Source organism: Sardina pilchardus, chromosome 15 (genome assembly GCF_963854185.1).
Source record: "Sardina pilchardus chromosome 15, fSarPil1.1, whole genome shotgun sequence".
In the NCBI taxonomy this organism is placed as follows: Eukaryota; Metazoa; Chordata; class Actinopteri; order Clupeiformes; family Clupeidae; genus Sardina; species Sardina pilchardus.
Window position 1 is genome coordinate 26245203 of NC_085008.1, and position 14002 is coordinate 26259204.

General features: G+C 43.4%; 1 long non-coding RNA gene across 1 annotated transcript; it reads left to right on the forward strand.

Annotated features, from left to right (window-relative positions):
• Positions 1 to 1233: 1233 nt before the first annotated feature.
• Positions 1234 to 4867, forward strand: LOC134102255 (uncharacterized). Its single transcript, XR_009941498.1, has 3 exons — positions 1234 to 1694; positions 3567 to 3759; positions 4347 to 4867. It is a non-coding gene; the product is annotated as an uncharacterized LOC134102255 (long non-coding RNA).
• Positions 4868 to 14002: the final 9135 nt, after the last annotated feature.

Genomic DNA, 14002 nt, shown 5'->3' on the forward strand with positions numbered 1-14002 from the left:
TGCTTTATAAAAGGCTGTGAAGGGAAAGATGGAGAGCTGCGTTAGCTGGCTTTCGTCCACAAAGTCCTTTTTTTTAACGTAGAGCCCAGTGTGGAAGTCAGTATCTCGCCTAGAATCCACTCAAGCCGCCTTACGCCACTGCAATACTGTGTGGCATGACACAGCGCAGGAGGGAGATATCTTTTAATTAGTGCCTGTGCTTCAACGTGCCCTACAGCCGACAAATGAAGGTTGGAGAGCGCAGGCCTTTGGTGTGGTACGGTGTCATGATCTCCGAGCACCACATGAGGTTTTTTCCCATTCCGATATCTCACACACACACACACACACACACACATTGAGTCGTTCCCAAAGAGATGACCTTTACAGGGGTGTAGTGTTCATTAGCAAGCTTGGCACCACAGAGTGAGATGGAAGTTATGCTCTCTGTGTTGGCAAGCAGCATTCCACGTCTTCCGATGCCTAGTTTGCTGGAAATTAATAGAGGAAGAAATCAAAACAACAAACGCTATTTCTTTGCCATGTTCCAGGCAAACCAAATAGGCCGAGATATTTCATGTACTTGTACCATACGTATCCCTAAGCTTTTTCCAGTGTTTAAAAGAACAATACCACTGACACTCTAAATAGTCTCCAAGCACCCTGGGTGCATTCACAAGTGTCCATAGACCTGTCCAACTGTGATCGGATCACCTCATCACACAAGTTGTGAACAAGGCCTCTCGCTTTCTCTCCCTCCCTTCCTTTCCCTCTCTTTCCCTCCATCTCTCTCTCTCTTTCCCCTCTCCCTTTCTGAGAGCCTCAGTGAGGCTGCTGTGTTGCAGGTCTCACTGTGGGAGGTTAACCGGTACAGTAGTACGCAACCCTCTTGGCACCCGAAAACAAGCAGGCAGCCGGAGAGAGCACATAGGGCCCCAGCGCAGAGGCTCCTCCTACGGGCAGGGGCCCGCTCTCCGTCAGCCACTCGACTGGAACCGAGCTGCTGCTGCTACCACCGCCAACCCAACCCCCCCCCCCCCCCAAACAGAATAACAGTGCAAAGTGCAGACACCCACACGCTGTTTAAAATGAAAGCTCGCCTGTGGGCGGACATGCAGGAGCTGAAGCTAGAGTTGAGCCGACGAGGAGAGAGAGGAAGAGGAAAGAGGAGAGGAGAGAACGGAAGAGGAGAGGTGAAGAGAGGAGAGGAGGAAGGAGAGACAAGAGGGGATAAGAGAGACATTGAGTAGAGGAGAAGAGAGGGGAGAGAAGGGGAGAGGAGAGGAGGGAAGAGAGAGAAGAGAGAAGTGCAGCAGCAGTAGTAGTAATATGTGGTCAGGAGAGCAGGAGATGGCCTCTCCATATTCATGACCAGAGCCCAACCCAACCCAACCCAACCCAGCGAAGCGGAGAGGAGAGGAGCGGAGCGGAGCAGAGCAGAATGAGGATGAGGATGAGTCAAAGTGCTGACAGCCACGAAGCCACGGGAGCTCTGGGGTTTCTCCAGCACAGGCAGCACACGGTCAGCTAGAGGGCCCCTTCACGCAGCTACACCACAGCACTCCTGCAGTGGCCTCAGAGGAATATGGTGCGCAATGTTTTCCTCGGAAAATTCAGACCGCTATCGAGCTGAAGCCTGCCCAAGACAAGATGCATGTCAAAGGGAACGTATGCAGAAAAAAAAAACTGTCAAATAAGCCTCTCTCCAGTCTAAGGTTGGTGTACACAAAATCCATTATGGAATTAACAATGCTAGACCTTACAAAAGCTGTGAATTCAAATAGATATGGGATTGCGAGTCTTTCTCTGCTGCAGAAGCTAAGCTCCGCTGCCTGGTTCATGTGTGTGTGGGTGGATGCAGCTCTTTGTGGCTTTTCCACAATGGCTACACGCTGGAGCGGCACACAACCTGACCCAAAGCACAGCATAGCCCATTCCACCGTCAGCGAGTCTGAATGGGTGATAAATTCAGAGTCCGCCTGACTCATGCTTGTGGTGGTGGTGGTGGTGTTGGTGGTGGGGGTGCGTCCATCCAGATTTTTTCGGGGCGCAGGCTCGGAGACGCTCCCCCGGTTGAATAATGTTCTAATGATAACGAGGCGATAAAGCCGGCGCCAGCAGGTTGCTTGTGTTGTGTTGTGTGGGCCTGCTTCGCACTCCGGGGCCTGTGTGCGCCATGGAAACCCAGGAAGATATGCTCCGCTAATTACATGACCTGCTGACAGATGTCGGCACAAAGGGAGAAAAACACACCAAGCAACGTTTGGATATACAGTAGGAGACTTATGAAATGAACTTCTGCTCCACCTCCCACTTGAAAAGCCTGGAATATTTGACTGCACGCCCATGCCACACAATAGACCCTCTCACTTACATAAATGCACTGAGGCCACTAAATACCAGTGAAACTAACACAGAACGTCACACACACTCAACCCTAGAAATGTGCAGCACTGCTGTGCTCAGTGAGTTACTGCTCAACATGGCAGTTCAACCCAGCAGCTATGAATTAGCATATGCTGAAGAAGTCCTGACAGCTTACAGTAAGACTAAAAACAGTAGCTTTAGCAATACTTAAAAGTCCTTTTGTCCTACTGGCAGCTTCAAACTTTCATAATTACATCAAAGCTTTTTGTTCTTATTATGATGGCTTCACTTTATGGCTTTTAGTGTGTACCCACACCTAAGTTTTGTTTTGAGTACACAATCTGAGTAAATTGCCTTGCGTTAAGCAATAAGATCAGAGACTGTGTTAGCAAGTCAGGAGGCATGACGACAAGCAATTTACCGTCCTGACAAAACAGAGTAGTAATTGGGCTTCTCCAGCCGTTTAATGGTTAGCTCTGTCAAAATGGCTCCCAAAACAGGAATTTTCACTCACAATCTGACTGTTTTTCATTACTATCAAGATAAAAGAAGAGCTACACTATCTGATCAAAAAAACACTTCAAAACAACATGAGGTTTTTTTTATTTACATTTTAATCATGTTTTACTCTTATTTCTGAGTTTCCCTGCTCAAGGTTGTGCACTGAAGTACACTTAAAGTAAGGACAGAGTCCCTTCACTGGCATTACATATTTCTGTTTGGCTTTATTTATGCATATGTAATCTGAACTCCAAATGCGGAAGTAAAGATACATTACTTCTCCACTGCATAATTGGGTGTGATTTAGATTGTATGGCTCTCTCAATATATAAAACTCTAATTCTTAGAACTTATACTGCTACAGTACTCTGCTTATGAAGGTAAATAAAGCCACGGATGGGCATTTGCAAAGTAACAGGCCTAAATGAAAGTACACAATGGAAGCCCACAATATGAAGGGTGGAATCTTTATATTATGCCAAGCCTGTCTTTATATTATGCCAAGCCAATTTACGCCCACATTTTATTGGATCTGATAAATGATTGAATCAGGCCGAAATCCAATCTTGTGCCAATTAGAATTTCTGTCTGCTGTCTTGCAGTGAGAACAGTCAGACATACAGTGTAAACACAGCAATTGCCGTGTACAACTGTCAAAAAAGTGTACATCTTTAAGGTAACTCACACTGATTGACTGATTCATTCCTGGACTTCTAAAGGTGGACCTCTGAGCCTGGCTGCCCTCTTTAACGTCACCTTACCCAGCCAAAGGGAAACACAGAGACTGATGAGGACCATCTGAGGACACACTTGCCAAGGTTGTGACCAGATCCATCAATGCAATCATCAAACGGGCCCCAAATGAAAGTGCTCTTTTTAAGACTTCCCCAGTCCAAAGAGCTATATTGTGGAGTAAGCACCCCCAACCTCTCTCTCTCTCTCTCTCTCACACACACACACACACACACACACACACACACACACACACACACACACACACACACACACACACACACAGTGTATACACAGACACATGTACATATTCACACACGCATAAGAGACGAATGAAAGCAAGATTTCCATTGAAGTTTTCCATGCCCCTGAGCTGAAAATAAAATTGCCTCTCTGCTTCTCTCTTTCTTGCTGCCTGGCCTTTCGTATTGTATATTATGGAAACAGCCTATCATGTTTGACTTGCAGTCCATGAAGCCACTAAGCACCCTCTTCTTCACTGTGGAGATAGCGAAGATGGTATCAATGAACAGCTTAATGGCTTATGCTAATAGAAGTCAGACCAGAGTGAGCTATACGAGACCTTTTATCAGTCTTCATGAGCCATTTCCGTGCAACTAGCCACGCCATTAACATGTACTGCAGGCCTGTGCTTTAGAATTCTATAATGTGTGCTATCATTAATCAATAATATAATTAATGTTTTCACTGTCCCTGCTTTGATCATAACATTCTATGCCTTTCTCCCACACTCCTAATTTTTACAGTGTTGTGATGATGATGATGATGATGATGATGATGATGATGATAAGTATATGATGATGGTGATGAGAAGCAGAAGACGAAGAGGAAAAGAAGAAGAAAAAAAAACTGAAGATTTTCCATGGGACGGGCGAATGTAGGCCAGGGTGACCTAGTTGACATGAGGACCCACTTTCATCTGATTGGCTTCATCAGAGCTATCCACTGAGCGTGCCCAGTCTCGCTCCAAACCGGATATGTCTGGTGCCCACATCACCGCCTACCACCAGAGCCAGTCAACTGCAGTGACAGCCCTGTTCCCTCCGCAGACACAGAACCTGCAGGCAGACCACATATTCAGCCTGCTGCTCCATTACAGTACCTGAATTTTGCTGAGGACTGCTGAGAAAAACCCTTTATCCCTTGTACCTACTGTAAGGGATCCCCAATTTTTGTTGATATCTGGGATATTAGTGATGATCTTTTGTCGTTTCTCGTGTTTTGCTCAGCATGTCTATAATGAGTTACTTAAAGCTTTGGAGCCAAGTCACTGCGTGTTGTGGGATTTCTTTTAGTGTAAAAAACACAAACTATTGTACCAACTCCTATGCTTACAGTACACTGCCATGCCATCCCAGGGTTTAAGTAAGGTTAGAAAGGATGCCAGAAGAGGCTCAATATTTCCAAAGTTGATTGTGTTTTCTTGGTCTCAATTTCACAGAAAGTGTTATCTCAATATGCATATGCTGTCGGTTTAGCTACTATTCTCATCATTCTTCTATTCATCATACATAGCTTTTTCAAATTGCATTTCACTCTCAGCCAGTAATAAGAGATACCTCATTATCATGCAAACACCATCATGGTGCTGTGTAAACAGTTAAGAGTGGATTGTTTTGAGTGGATTAATGTGCTCTAAGTTGTGTTTGCCCACAGTGGACGGATAACTATGCTCATCACCTGTCTCAGCTCCCGCGGCGGCTTAAGTATGGTCCGACTCCTGAGCATCGTTTCTCTTCATCTGTGCTACTCCACAGATCACTCTCATAAATTGAAATGGTGCTGCAGTCATCTATTATCTGTTATAATGTCCATTAAGAACACTGACTTGGTCGGGTAAACAGCCTCCACACACATTTCAGTCATAAAGTTGGTCAAGAACAAGCTGTTAATTGTGAAGACAGCACATCAAACATAACAAGAGTTCTACGCATCAATATGTCCGAGGTTATGCATTTTCTGTCTTAACATGTCAGATAATGTGGCTCTTCTTGCTTCTTGGCACAATGCCCAGAGGAGAGGAAAGGAGAAGAGAGGAGAGGAGCGTCTCCAGTGACTTTGAAGACAAAATCACCCCTTGAAGCCTGCGACCTTCTTTTGAACGAGAAGCATCAAGACTTGCGGGCATGAATATAAAACATCTCAACATTGGCTTCAAAACGTATCTAAGAGTGAATACTATTGTATTCCAGAGCCTTTCACAAAGAGCAGGCCACAACACAATGTGATATCGATGATGTTACAGTAGTAACTGAAGATATACAACTCTGCCGTTAATATATTCAGAAAGATACAAATTCCACAAGGTCCAAACACAGTTTGTGAAACTCAGAATACAAGGTTGAGAGATGATTATACCCCACGCACCACAAACCAACTTGAGGACACTAAACCCAATCAGAACAACACTCGGCAAACAAGCCCCAATGCCCCCCAAAGCTACGGCCTGCAACTCCACACTGCTGTCCGTCTGGTACATGGTGAACACCACCTCGGGCTACTGGCTACAGAAACAGCAATGGAAATGGAGGAAGAGGCTTCTATGAAGCCAGTGTGAAGGGCTTTGTCTCTCAAACCATTGTTGCTCTGTGTTGCTCTTTTGCTTTATTGCCTGCCGTCTTCATCTAGCTGTCAAACAACAACTACACCAGGCAACAAAACAGTCATAAAACAAATAACTGGCATCCTACACACCGACAAACTGCGGTGCAATCTTTTGAATGCCTGGTGAGTTCGTGACAAAGGTATTTGCAGTAGCCGACTGATGGAGAGTGACTAAGAGGGTGGTCCAAGCCTGTCTGTCAGTGAGGTGAAGCTTCACTGGGTCAGTGCTAGACCAACGTTGTTCACATGACAAATCAATCTGACCATGATGAAGTCTCAGAACTGACCATTACATGCATTTGGGAATTATGGGACTGAACATGCAAGTGTCAGAAGTGTGTAAGGCATACTACTTGTGCAATAAGTTACCTTCACCATGCCTAATGATTTCCCACAACAGATACTGTACTTTCGCCCACCCACACACACATATTCTGAGTACACTCATCAGCATGCAAAAGCAGGTTCCTCTGCTTCTTAGTAACTGCACCCATAACATCATTTTACATACATGACATTAGACATACTGTTCCAGCCATGGGTGATTTTACTGCATATGCTTATCAAGAATTCAGTCTTAATTTGTAAATCTGAATATATTCATGAGTATAGGCATCTCAAATACTGTTTGTCCTCTCTTGAATCAGCATGTGGGAACAATGAGAACTGTCATTCTTGTATGACATGAGAATCAATATGGCTGCTTCGAGGAACTTGCAGGACTTAGGAGATAGTTGAATTCATTCACATGACTCACTCCATTCTACAAGTGCTAATTAACATGGGGAAAATCTACATGAACAAGAGGACCCATACCCAACACTTTGGGCCCACATTCAATGTTCAATGTGAAGTCCACCCACACAGAGAACTTGAACACAGACTAATGATGACTGCCTATGAGTGAGTCCTATTTAAACATAACGTAGAAACATAAAATATATAGAAGGTTTTCTTTCTAAGCCTATAGACAACATAAATGTATGCCGCATCACTTCACCGAATATTAAAGCTGGTACTGTAAAACAATTAACCTACACGTACTTTTCAATTTCAAAATGTCAAAACCTTTGAAGAACAGGGTTGCATTAATGAAATGAAAATAACTGCGCCAGAATACGGACACTGAGGATGTCTTCACGAAGAGAAAAAAAGGGGGATCATGTCAATCACGCGCGCTGTTAAAGCTTCTTCTCAATTGTAACGGATGAATTTGAGGATGACATAATAGCAAGACCGCCCACGTAATTTCAGACTGTGAGTTCATTTCACACATTACATGTTCACACAGACAATAAAAGAAAATTAAACTGTCCTTTCCATTTTCTAATGCACAGTAAACTGCAGTATGGCTGCATTGGTCTGTTTGGTTAATATAGGCTACTGCGCTCCACTCTATTCTACAGTGATGCCGTGAGAATGTTTGATTTTCCTCGCGAAATCCAAGGCACTTTTGCAGCAAATTAGCCTACCTGGAGTTGATTAGGCACGTTTATTTCCTTAAATCATTACATCAACGATGATCTCCTCTTTTAGAAGATACATTCGCCTACCATTCTTTCAAATATGAAATGCAGAAGTTGCACTGAATGATATAAATACAGGTCTCTGCAAGAAATTGCAGATCTCGAGTAAAAAGCTTGAAGAGAGAAACCATGCACCATCATATCGGGGATAGGCTACTTCTTAATAGACCCATATCTTACCGGATGGGGAGAATTCCGTACGGTCAACCACATGTAGATAGTTTCGAATTTCATGACAGGCAACAGCCTGCTTTACCTGCAGTGTGCACGATGCATCCTCAGACTGATAAAGTAGGCGTAGTTTCACCTCTGCACAATGCAGATGGATAAGCCGCTGGAGTACTGGCATGATGTAACGATGCCTCACTGCATGGAGAACACTGGGCATTTAAAATGTATTTGAAAATTACAATTCTACTTACCGCATGGCGCATGTCCATCTTTAAATCGGGTTGTGCAAGGTCAATAGATGTAGGCTAAGCGAGTTTCTTCTAACAATCCGGTTAATTTTGGGGTGGAGGGGGGCGCAGAAAAGATTTCACTGGAAAGCGAAATTCCCGTCGTCCTGCATTTTCCTCCCTTGCTTCATTTCTCTCTTCGCAGTTTCATCCTCCCTGAATAAACCTACATTCAACGGCTGCGCTGCTCCTCAGAAATTCAACGTCAATCATACAGGTTAACTGGCAGGAGCAGGGCCCGCCCCTGTGCGTCATGGATTGGCTCCGAAGTTATGGCATCCAACTTTTTTGAGGCGCGATTGTACAGGTGTTCTATGTTAATTATAGACGTGTCAGAACATCGGCGGGTAAATTTTAAGGATGCCTTTTATTTCAAATATGTCACAAATTAGTCCCGTCAATCAGATTACCGAGATTTTAAGCAACCTAGTAGCACTGGATTCTGTAAACCTGTGATACCGTGGGTCAGAAGTGCCTCTGGCATATAAGGACTTTCTCCCCTTCAGCACAGGCTGCCTCCTCTGGTGTGAGGCCAACAATTCTCATTCAGTGTACAGTAGGATAAGCTACATTTGGACCACACTCTTCTCCAGCAAATCTCCATAGCAACTGAGGAGATTGATTCAATGCTGAAAAAAAGTTGTTGTGAATTCCTCATCCCTCTCTGTTCCTGACACAATGGCTCCTGCATGCTCACAACTGCATTTCTTGTCCTCGTTGTAGAGAAAGGGTTTGTGGCATATGTGGCATTCTGAAGTGATAGCCTATTTATTACATTTTTAAATAAAATACGCAGGCCTATCCACTGTTATCCAAGCCTTTTTCTGTTGACATGAATTGATTTGAAGTGTGCAGTTGTTACCTGGATCTACATTTGGCAATGAATCAAGCTATATCCAACAAGGTAGTGCTATCTGGCTGCTGAGACACTGAGCCATTGCCATTTGTGCTTTTACAACTAATAGCCTATCTGAATGCCACACTACAGAGTCTAAAACTTAATTCAGATTTGTTGTAATATTCTTAACCATGTTGATTATACAGGGATGGTGGTATGTTATCTTAAAGCAATGCAGACAAGGCACACTTATGACAAACCAACACAGGAATTCAGAATCCAGTGAGTAGATTTCACCACAAAGCAATTATGGTCTTTTCTTGTGCCTACTGGAATGTTTTAGAAATGCTGTCGTCACCATCACTCTAGCTTTTTTTTTACCCTGTCGTCTCTCTATTTTATCACAATAGCATCTCATAATTGAAAAGCCCATATTTATGCGCCGAGTACGAACTGGAGAGCTGTTGGTAGGAGGTTATCTGACTTCAGAGCTTTCTGCTTTATTTTACAGTTGCTTAGCAACACATTGCAGTAGGGAACGGATGTGTTAAATATATAAATAAAAAACTCATAAGAGCTGTTGGTCCACTGCTGTCAGAGTCCTTGACTCTGGGCCAGTTTGAAATTGTTTTCATGGATACCACATCTGAGAATTGAGCATTGAAGAACACAGTGTTTTGTCTCTGGGATCAAGGCATCTCTCACGTTCAAGTCTCTAATTTGTGTTGTTCACGCAGCATATGAAACAGTCCCTCAGCAGTTCTTGTTATTGGTTGTCACATCGTGTTAATTTTGAGTCTTATTTTGTTTTACTCTTCACTGGCATATCACAACTTAAATGTGGTAGAGTTTCTACTCTCATTAGCAGTAGCCTATTGTTTGGGAAGCTGATGAAAATGCCTCGCACACTCAGTAGTCATTTCTTGACGGTGTGACATTTCATGGAAACAAACCCATAAATCCTTCAAATGAAATGCACTAAACGCCAGATCAGTGATTCAGACCTGGTCTGGCCCAAATCTGTCCAAGAGAATGAGCGATTCTGTCTCTTCTGGTCAACCACCATTCACGCTCCTGGCAGTCCAATTCTAACCTGTCAGCAGGTGAGCTTTTAACATTCTCATAAAATAATGTGTTCATCGAGAAGATTCTAATTCGATGGAGGATTGTAATTTCAGCGTCCATTTCACAAACTTAAAGACACCAGTGTTGATGCTTAAGAGTCTGGAATACTGATGAAGGCCAAATACACTGAAATGCATTGCCGTGTTAAACAGGATTTTCTGCACTCATCCAAGCACCTGGGAACAGGTGGAGCAGTACCAGAAGGACTCTAGGTCTGATCCCAGGTCAGACCTCTGACCTCATAAAGAGCACAGATGATCTCTGTTTGCAAAATGTCAGATAGGCGATTGAAAAGCAGCCAAACATGTAAGCCCAAAAATGTCAAATTCTACATTGGTGCTGGTGAGGTACGGATCTGTGATTCCCACAGATCACATAACTATCGACTAAATCTATTTCCACGGTATTATACCGATCTTGTCATATTTATTTTTCGTACTTCAGGGTGAATAACTTGCAAAGCTAGCTAAGCAATCACAATAAGGAATTCTCATGTCTATGCAAAATAGGCTCCTTTCCAACTCAGAATGGGACAACCATGCATAGCCTAGTGAAAGTACAATTGATATAAAGTGTTAGTGCTGCAGGTCACTATCTCTTTGAATCTCTTAGTTTGCAACAAGACCTCTGCAAGCCTCTAGTTATTTTAGAGGCAATGATAAATCAAGTTTTATAATGATCTGAATTTGGCTGTGCATTTTTAAGTTGTTTAATTTAGCTTTGGCACATGCATTGTAACCTGACTTTCGCCAGATCCTGTAGTTCGCTGTCTGCTTCACACAAGGATCTGGGACTTCTCGATAGGAGATGTATTTCTGAAGGCGGGTCCTTGTAAAACATCCTCGCATGTGATTTGATAAACCACTTGCCTGTTATCTTGAATGACGTGCTAGGCTTCTTCAAGTTCTTGCCAAACCCGGTCGGAAGAAGAGTAAAAACATCCTTGCCACCAATAAATGTCTTCAAAACTATTCTCTGAAAGAATGAATACTCGATAGATTCGACAAAACGGTTGAAATAGCAGAATCAATGTCAGCACAAGACTCCTCGCTGCGTGCCGCCATTGTTATTTGAATCAAACACTCGCTTCGGCGCTCCTGATTGGCTGCTCATTTTTTGATCACTGGCACAGGGGTTTGGATTGCCCTCGCGTCCAGACCCTTGTGTGGAGCTCAGCGAAACGCCTCTGGTGGAGCATGACGGAACTGCAAGGTTCTGGCGAGAGTCAGGCTACATGCATTGTCCTTTATTTCTCAATTAGGATGGGTGTGAGAGTGCACAATGTGCAAAATGCAAAATAATGTTTAAAAGATATGACAAAAATGCCAACAAATCTGGGTCAAGTCAGCAGCAAAATGTAGATCAAGCTTGTGACAATACACACGCACACAAACACACACACACACACACATACAAATGTCTGATCTCAACTGAATGTGCTTAGTGAAGCAGAACTGTAATACAACACAAAGGCAGGGTGCACCCAAACATAGCTGTAAGTTGGTCAGGTCTCACAAGGTTTTAGCTATAAATAAATCATCATACGCATATACGGCATTCCAGTTAAAGGGACATCTTGAGGGTTGTAAGGGGGTATCCCGTTAAGATCACTTATTATGAATATTTATGACTGAGAGGAAACTAGAGACGACAGTGTTGGATCATGATTAATTCATTTATTTTAAAAGAAGCCCACTCTGATTTTGATTATATGATATGGTTTACTCTTTTATTGATACAGGTTGCTTGCAGCAATGTTGCATTTAATTCAATTCTGACCCATTCAACTTGCGTCACCAGGAAATATCATCATTAGTGCAAATACCAGCAATGCAAATAAATTCATGCTTAATTTAAACATTGCAGCCCCAAGCAGAATCTAGCTGAAGATTTTAGCATTTCCTTTATCTTTGTTTTCATTACCCTTTCATTCTCTTTCTCTATTGCTCTCTCTCTCTCTCTCTGTAGCTTTTTTTATGCACTTTGTGTTTCATGAGCTCCTAACAACATGCATTTTTTATAATGTTTTTCTTGTCCATACATCAAACAGTATAGACCCATTTTAACAATAGTGCATATCTGGGTTTAGCTATTGGTTGTGAGACATCAATAAAACATCATTAAGTGAGAAACAAGACCTTGCTCAAATTGGAACTGTTGAAGTGTTTATGTAGGTGAAGGGAAAGGACAGGGATCAATAAAGTATCTATCTATCTATCTATCTATCTATCTAGTACTGTGACTACGCTCAAATAGTCAGGCGTGCCAAACCTCCAGTGCCATTGATAGCAGCACCTGGAATCATCTTGAGATAGATTAACTGTATTGTAGCGACCGGCTGTCAATCATCAGAGTGCTGTGTATAACCCCGGGCCTGATGGTTGGTGGCCTGGAGAGAGAGGGGCGGGCCCCCTGCAGATATGCTACTGGTTGAGGAAGTTCTAGCTCTTTTCTGCTCTGGGCCAAATGCGGGCCACTTATCATGTATGGTGCCTGGATGTTTAGGGGCTTTGCAATTAAACGAGATAACTTAACACTGGCATGTTATGAGACGTTACAGTATCATGAGATTATTAGTGAGCCGAGCGAGCGAGCTGAGAACAGGGAGTCTGTTGTGCTGAAGGAGAGCTGGTGATGTGATGTGATGTGCGTCCTCTCTGCTGCTTCTTCAGGAGCCCAGCGGGAGAGCCTTACATGAAAGGGCCGGTGATGGACACAGCAAAGGATCAGAGGAACCAAGCTAGCATGCTGCCTGCTTGCTGCCTGATCAGCAGTTTGCCTGTGAGCTCATTTACGAGTCGAGTCAAACCTAACCTGCCTTTCTCCTTCTGATTAAATAAAAAATAGAATATATACTTTTTTGATCCCGTGAGGGAAATTCAGTTCTCTGCATTTAACCCAATTTAACCGAATTAGTGAACACACAGCACACAGTGAACACACAGTGAGGTGAATCACACAACCCAGAGCAGTGAGCTGCCTGCCCAACCAGCGGCGCTCGGGGAGCAGTGAGGGGTTAGGTGCCTTGCTCAAGGGCACTTCAGCCGTGGTGGACTGGTCGGGGATCGAACCAGCAACCCTCCGGTTACAAGCCCGATGCGCTAACCAGTACACCACAGCTGCACAAATATCTTGTCTTTCCTCTTTGACCATCGCAAAATAGCTTTTAGATTTCATATAATTAGGCTAAGCTATATTTATTTATAAGGCTATCTGTGATTGCAAGTAAAATAGGCATGTCAAAGACTAGTTTGATCAGTTTCTTGTTATTTGTCGTGTCATGCTGAGTCTGAAACAAAGGGAATGGATATTTTACCCCCCTCCCCTGAATTAGTGCCCCAGCAGTGGGTGATGGGTGGGTAATTACCATCATAAAACTACTATTTGTGTATTGTCAAAGATCTGGGATGCTTTTCTTAAAAGGTGACTGTAATCTTTTACATATGACTGCAGGACCCATGCGGTGACCTCCAAGCCTCAAAGCTTCACATGGTTAAGTGAATGCTATTGTCCCAATCCATTTGTGAATGTGCACAATAGGCAACAGTTGATTGTAAATGGAATGCACTAGGTTTCTAATATTAGTTGCCGGTTTCTCTCTTTCTCCTAAGCATCCCTGTCCCTCCCCCTCTCTCTGTCTCTTGGTCGGTTTAGCCTACTATTTTGAAAAATAAAATAAAAATAAAACAGGGTAGGCTAAATATCAAAACACGTTTGACCCTTGATGCCAGAAGGTTGGGCCATTTATCTGATCCAGAATCAGAGCTGCCACGGTAATGGCATTAATGACACAGCATGTGCCCTGGCTAACGGGCATATCCAACAGCCTGCCCACAGTAAACACAGAATAG